The sequence below is a fragment of the Echinops telfairi genome, unplaced genomic scaffold (assembly GCF_000313985.2).
Source record: "Echinops telfairi isolate 266 unplaced genomic scaffold, ASM31398v2 ScPeMD7_655;HRSCAF=1070, whole genome shotgun sequence".
NCBI lineage: Eukaryota > Metazoa > Chordata > Mammalia > Afrosoricida > Tenrecidae > Echinops > Echinops telfairi.
Window position 1 is genome coordinate 4,032,333 of NW_022104553.1, and position 7,594 is coordinate 4,039,926.

Sequence of the window (7,594 nt, forward strand, 5' to 3'; positions counted from 1 at the left end):
TATCACCAACCTGATACGATTGCTGAAGACAAATGGATGCATAAGCAAATGTGGCGAAGAAAGCTGATGGTGCCCGGCTATCAAAAGAAATAGCATCTGGGGTCTTAAAGGCTTTCAGGTAAACAAGTGGCCGTCTAGTTCAGAAGCAACAAAGCTCACATGGAAGAAGCACACCAGTATGTGTGATCATGAGGTGTTGAAGGGATAAGGTATCAGGCATCAAAGAACAAAAAATCAAATCATTGTGAATGAGGGGGAGTGCAGAGTGGGGACCCAAGACATGACATCCCCTTAAAGAAGGGTCATGGGGAGGATATGAGCAAATCCGTGTACAGTGTAGCAACGATGAAACATACAACTTTCCTCTAGTTCCTAAATGCTTCCTCCCCGCAACTATCATGATGCCAGTTCTATCTTACAAATCTGGCTAGACCAGAGGATGTACACTGGTACAGATAAGAACTGGCAACCCAGGGAATCCAGGACAGATGATCCCTTCAGGACCAAAGCAGAGAGTGACGATACTGGGAGGGTAGAGGGAGGATGGTGTAGAAAGGGGGCACCGATTACAAGGATCTACATATAACCTCTTCCCTGGGGGACAGACAACAGAGAAGGGGGTGAAGGGAGACGTCAGACACTGTAAGATAAGACAAAATAATAATAATTTGTAAATTATCAAGGGTTCATGAGGAAGGAGTAGCAGGGAGGGAGGGGGAAAGTGAGGAGCTGATAATAAGGGCTCAAGCAGAAAGCAAATGTTTTGAGAATGATGATGGCAACAAATGTACAAATGTGCTTGACACAATGGATGGATGTATGGATTGTGATGAGTTGTATGAGCCCCCAATAAAATGATTTTTTTTAAAAGGACTGGCTCCTGATCTAAAACATTTCTCCTTACATAATCTTCTAATTTGCTATTTAATCTGATCTTAATCTTATGTTGTTTTACATAGTTTCCAATGATTTCTTTTGTTTTTACTGTCTTCCCCATCAACGAGTCTATTTTTTTGTTACAGCATAACATATTTCAAATGGACAAAATTAGTACCATTTATCGTATCTTTTGGGCTCAAGCATGGGAATAATTATCAGGATGGTGCAGGACCAGTGTTTCTATCTTTAAAATAGTTTGCCCTTGAATGGGAGCTTCCTTTCCAGTAATTTGAGGTTTTAAGACCTATTTAAAATTTTAATACTGTGGAAAGTGAATACTGCTTAAATTGGATAGGGGGTGGGACAGTGGAGCAAGCATATGGCCTTTCTTTGTGATTAATTGTTGCAACACTGTCCTTTGGATAGCTGAGGGAGTTTCATATTTACTGTAGACATTATTACGCACCTGAGCTCTTGCAGGACAACTTTAATGCTATATGAATTCTGCCAATTTGGCTGTTGGGTCCAGTACTGCATTAGAACTATGAATTCCATTTATATTAAATTTTCTTACAAATTTTACAAAGCGGGGTGATTCTGGGCATTTAGGTCCACATTCTATTTTAAGGCTGTACAACTTGTTTTTGCAAATTGTCTGGTCCCATGCTGGCTATAATTTTACATCGCTGAATTAATTTTTTAATCAATATTTTAGGAAGAGGTTGGAATTAAATAAGGGTTACCTAGAGACGCATGAAGTGTAGGCAGGCAGATAACAGTATTTTAAAGAACAATTAAAACCTTGTCTCTAATACATGTTGGGCCTTATCTGGTTTTCAACATTTTCTGTGTGTGTGTGTGTGTGTGTGTGTGTGTGTGTGTTTCTTTTCCATATTGGGGTTTATCTCTGATGTATTTTGTCATAAGGGGTAGCCCTCTTGAATTTTTGTTAACTTATTCTGTGTCCATTTTATGAAACCCAGGATTGATGGACCTGTAGTGAAAACAAATAGAATATGGGTTCCTGGTGGGGTTGGGGGTGGGTGTGCTACTATGGGGGGTGGTGATAAAGGGGAGCTGATGTCAAGGAGTTTAAGAAGGAAGAGAATGTTTTCAAACTGATTGTGGTAGCAATTGTACAATACAGCTTAAACTATGGAATGACTTATCTGTAATATCTCCCAATAAAATGGTTTTGGAAAAACAACAACAACAACAATAACATTGATTGAATACTAAGGCACCCAGTATTTCCAAGTTGAGTCTGAATACTGCTGACTTCAAGTCTAAATCAGGGGAGAAGTAATGGTGATGTCAACACCATTAGTATCAGCTTAGATTTTTACTTTAGTTCTTTCTGCTTAAGAGATGCTGAGTGTGTTCTTGCTTTCTTCCTAACTCTAAATCTAAAGGATGTCCGTTTCTCATATTGTGGCAGCTTGTGTGTTTCTGTGAAGCTGGAAGGTATGTCACTGATATTCTAATATCAGCAGGATCACTCAAAGTGAACAGGCTTCAGCAAAGCATCTAGAGTAAGAACAGACTACAACAAAGGAATAGACTGTCCACTTCTGGGGAGTTAGTCACTGAAAAGCTTATGGATCGCAGCAGAGTCCTGTCTGAGGGACACCACATGATGGGCCCCTCGGGTTGGAAGGCACTCAATATATGACTGAGGGAGAGCTGCCTTCCCAAAGTAGAGTCGACTGTAATGACATGGATGGAATAAAGTCTTGGCACTAAAGCTTTCCGGAACTTCATTTGCTAGTGACATGGCTCAAAATGAGAAGAAACAGCTGAAAACGTGTATTAATAACTGGAACTTGGAATTTATGAACTAGGAATCTAGGAAAATTGAAAATTGTCAAAAATAAAATGGAAAGCATAAAGACAGATATTCTAGGTTATAAGTGAGCCGAAATAGACTGGTACTGACTAATAGCCCAGGAATGACAGAGCCAAAAGGAACTGTATTACATTCATTATCAAAAGACCACCTCAAGAGCTATCCTGTAGTACAATGCTGTCTGTGATAGGATTATCTCTATCTGCATACAAGAAAGCCCAGTCAATACAAATATTATTTAAATTTAGGCACCAACTTCAAAAGCTAGTGAAGAAATTGAAGAATTTTCCCAATGACCTCAGTCAGAAATTGATCCAACATGCAATCAAGATGCATTGATAATTACTAGTGATTGGAATGCAAATATTGGAAACAGAGAGGAAGGAACAGTATTTGGAAAATATGGCCTTGGTGCTAAAATCAAAGCTGGAGATTGTGTGACAGAATTTTGTGAGACTAACGACTTCATCCTAAATACTTTTTTAACAGCACAAAAGGCAACTATACATGTGGTCTTCACATGGAAATAAATAAAATGTATTACATCTGTGGGAAGAGATGATGGGGAAAGCTCAGAATCAGCAGTTAAAAACAGACCAGGACTGACTGTGGAACAGACCACCAATTGCTCATACATAAGCTTAGGTTGACACTAAAGAAAATCAAAGCAAGTCCACTAGAGCCAACATATGGGCTTGGGGATATACCACCTGAAGTTCAAGGGCAGATTTGACAGGGTGAACGCATAGAAGACCTATGACTGCGATGACATCAACAACTTCACATGAAGAAAGCAAACGGTCATTAAAAAGACACCAGGAAAGAAATACAAGGCCACAGTGGATGTCTGTTGACACTTGGAAACTTGCTCTTAATTGTCGAGTAACTAAGGCAAAAAGGAAAAAAAATGATGAAATCAAAGAGCTGAGGAGAAAATTTCGAAGGGCAACTCTTGAAGAGAAAGTAAAATATTCTAATGAAATGTGCAAAGACGTAGTTAGAAAACCAAAATGGAAGAGCACACTCAGCATATCTCAAACGGGAAGAGCTAAAGAAAAAATTTAAACCTCAAGTTGCCATATTGAAAGATTCTATACCAAGAAATTTGGAAGGCAGCTACTTGACCAATGGACTGGAAGAAATCCCTATTTGTACCCATTTCAAATAAAAGTTACCCAATAGAATGGCCAAATTATAGAACAATATTCTTAATCTCACATGTATGTAAATTTTGGTTCAAGATCACCCAACAAAGACTGTAGGAGTACATTGACAGGCCACTGCTAGAAATTCAGGGCAGATTTGGAACAGGATGTGGGACAAGGGTTATCACTGCTGATGTCAGATGGATCTTGGCTGAAAGCTGAGAATACCAGAGAGATGTTTCCTTGTGTTTTATTGACTATGCTAAGTCATTTGATTTCACGGACCATAGTAAACTATAGACAGCCTTGGGAAGGGTAGGAATTCCAGAACACTTCATTGTGCTCATCCAGAACCTGCATACAGATCAAGAGGAAGTTCAAGAACAGAACAAGGTAAGACTACATGGTTTTTTAAGTCAAGGAAGGTGTACATCAGGATTGTATCTTCTCATCATACTTATCCAAATCTGTATGCTGATTAACTCCACAGAAGAATGCGACATCAAGATTGGAGAAGACTTAATGACAGCTGCAGCACGCTTGCTGAAGGGGAGCGGGACTTAAAGCACTTGCTGGTGAAGATCAAGGATTCAACTTTCAGTATGGATTCCAACTCAATGTAAAGAAAATCTAAATCCTCACAACTGAACCAATGCGTAACATGATGATAAACATGGGTGTTGTCCATGATTTCACCTTGCTTGGTAGAAAGCCCAATGAAGTGATCGAACAAGGCACTGCACTGGGTAAATCTACTGCAAAGGACTCCTTTAAGGTGTTGAAAATCAAGAATGTTATTTTGAGGACTAAGGTGTTCTTGAACCAAGTCATGGTATTTTCAATCACCTCCTATTCATGTGAAAATTGGACACTGAATAAGAAGCCCAAAGGAGAATAGAGGCATTTGAACTATGGTCCTAGAGAAAAATGTTGACAGTACCATGAACAGCCAAAAACCAAATTTGTCTTGGAAGAAATACAGCTATGCTCCTTAGTAGCAAGGATAGTGAGACCATGTCTCGTGGTTTTGAACAAGTTGTCAGGAGAGAGCAGTCCCTAAAGAAAGACACCATCCTTGGTAAAGTCGTGCAGTAGTGAAAAAGAGGAGGACTGATACAGTGGCTGCAACAAAGGCCTTAAACATACGAACAGTGGTGAGGATGGGGTAGGATCGTTCTGTTGTGCATAGGGTTGTTATGAGTCAGAACCGAATGAACTGCACCGAACAAGACCCACCACCAAAGCCTTCTCCGATGATAATCGTTCCATGCTTTACCAATATCTACCACGCTCTTAGAAGGTAAGAGTCAAAGAAATGACCAGACCTCGGAGCCTTGGAGTTTTGTCAAACATTAAGGAGAGATGGGTGCAGCTTGGGCTGTTCTAAACTTTGACAGGATCTTGAAGCACTTCACAAAAGCAAATGGAACAATGACCTACTAATAGTCCTTGTCGGGTTTGGGCATTCATGCCGTGGCTGTTGACCACTCACTCTCCTCTAAGATGATGTGCAATGCTTATGTTTTGGCAACCTGCTGAAGTTTCCCTGTAAAATGGGCTCTTTCCAAGGGTGGAAAAGAAGTTCCAGCAAGAGATACCTATGGAATTTTATGGTAGTAGCACGCACTGTTCTTTCTTCATGACACTAAAATAAACACCCAGTATTGCTATCAAAACAGCACCGCCACACTTTCATTAAGACAATTGAGACTCATAAGCGACCTACAGAGCCGCTACAGACAGCCTTACTCTCCGGAAGAATGGTCAGCGGTCTAAGGCTTACATCACAGCGCCCCTAGTCGACTTCAAAACAGCACTAGTAACCATAAATGGTCCATGCCACAATCTCGTCGAAATTGCCAGCCCAGATGAAGTGCTAGCCCAGGTTCAAGGTGTGGCCTTGAACCCACCCCACCGCTTCCTCTGAGGATGAGATTCCTAGCCCGGGCCCGTCCCGGACCTCCGAGCGCGCCCCGGACCCGCGCTAGAGCTCCCTTGGCAGCATTCGCTTTCGTTTTCGCCGCCACTTCGCGAAGCCATAGTGGGAAGTTCGGGGTGACCGCCCCGGCGGCCTAGCCACCGGCTGCACGGGAATCTGGCCCAAACTCCCACAAGGGCCTAAGGATCTGCAGGACACAACCCGAGGGGACAACCTGCTAGGCGCTGCCCTGGCCAGCCCCACGCGCTCACCTGGCTCCGTGCCGCAGCCTGGCCACCACCGCGGCCCCCCGACGCCCCGGGTGCCCGCCGGCGCCCCCACCTTGCGCCGGGTGCGGGGTAGCTAGAGGTTCAGTGGCCGGCGAGGGGTACGCGCCGCGGCCCGGGGGACTCAGGAGCGAGGCTCGGTCCGCTCTTCCTCCAAAAAGTTACTCGATTCCTGTTTCCTTCACTCGCTCCTCTACTTCCTCCTCCTCCTCCCCTACCGTCCCGCCTCTCGTTCCTCTTCCTGCTCCTACGCTAGCCCCTCCTCCGGTTCCTCCCACCACAAATCCTTGCACAGCTCCTGGTTCTTCTCCTCCCGCTCCCCATGCTCCACCTCCGGTCCCTGGCACTACCCCGGCTCTTGGTGATCAGCCTGCTTGGGAGACAGGGAAGGTCACTGTCACCTGCTGGTGGACTTGTGGCCCGGGAGGCTCTCTTAGGGGTAAGTGTGCTAGAACTTCATTCCCAGATATCTTCCCACTACAGCTTCTAACTCAGCCCCAGATTACATTCCAAAGAAGCCTTCTCTCTGTTTCCAGGGGTGTCCTGATAGCTAAAACTTTGCCATTTTACTTTGTAAATTGAGAGAGAGAGGAGTAAGGGAAAGGGCAATGTTACCGACTCTCATTTCCCTGGCAACTTGGCACAGAAACTGGGTCCGTGAAATTGAAACCAGCTGGATGCAATCCGGGCTCAGCTGTTTTGATTCAAGAAGCTCAGGCAAATTACTTTTCTCTTTTATCTCCTTTTAGCTGTAAAACCCACCTGGAAGCTCTGCAGCCCTCTACAGTGGCGATTGTGAAGGTGGAAACAAAATGAGGAATATTTGTTATAATTTTATATCATAAAGTAAGTTATGACATGGATGCCTTGATTACATATGTGAAAACGATGTATCTAAATGGAAAAAGATGGAAAGGGTACCTTCCGATCTGGTGTATGACAAGCAGATGCTAGATATGAATTTCTGGTATTAGATGCAAATGATATAAAAAGTGATACTCAAGTGATACATAACATAATGCACTTATTCAGTTAAAAAATTAACTCAAAAATATCGACTGAGCTCCTGTTCTAGACACTGGAGATTCAGATGTGTACCAATGAGACAAAAATCTCTTTCCTCCTGAGTTTACAGTCTAAGGGGGAGGCCGGGGGAGGTGAGACTAAAACCATGAATAAATGATGTAGTATGTTAGTGCTGAGTGCTAAGGAAGAAAAAAACCACCAAAGTTGGACGGGAGGCATGGGATGGGGAGTAGTTAGGAAAGACCTCTCTGTGAAGGTGGCATATGACACAATCTAGAGTAAGGAAGTGGACCCATGAGGGTATCATGGGGACACGCACATTGAGAAGAGAGAGGGCATAGAAAGGGAAAAGTATTGACATATTCTCAGTGTTAAATCTTCCTGTCCTTGAACATGGTATCTTCTTCAATATATGTAGCTCTCTTTTATTTCCTTGTACCAGTGGTTTTAGTTTTCTTTGGACAAGTCTTTTGTTTCTCTGGCTAGGTTTATT

At 42.9% G+C, this 7,594-nt stretch overlaps 1 pseudogene; it reads right to left on the bottom strand.

Moving 5' to 3' along the window:
• Window positions 1-1,275: 1,275 nt before the first annotated feature.
• On the bottom strand, window positions 1,276-5,340 carry LOC105979454 (annotated as a pseudogene).
• Between the last annotated feature and the right edge of the window lie 2,254 nt (window positions 5,341-7,594).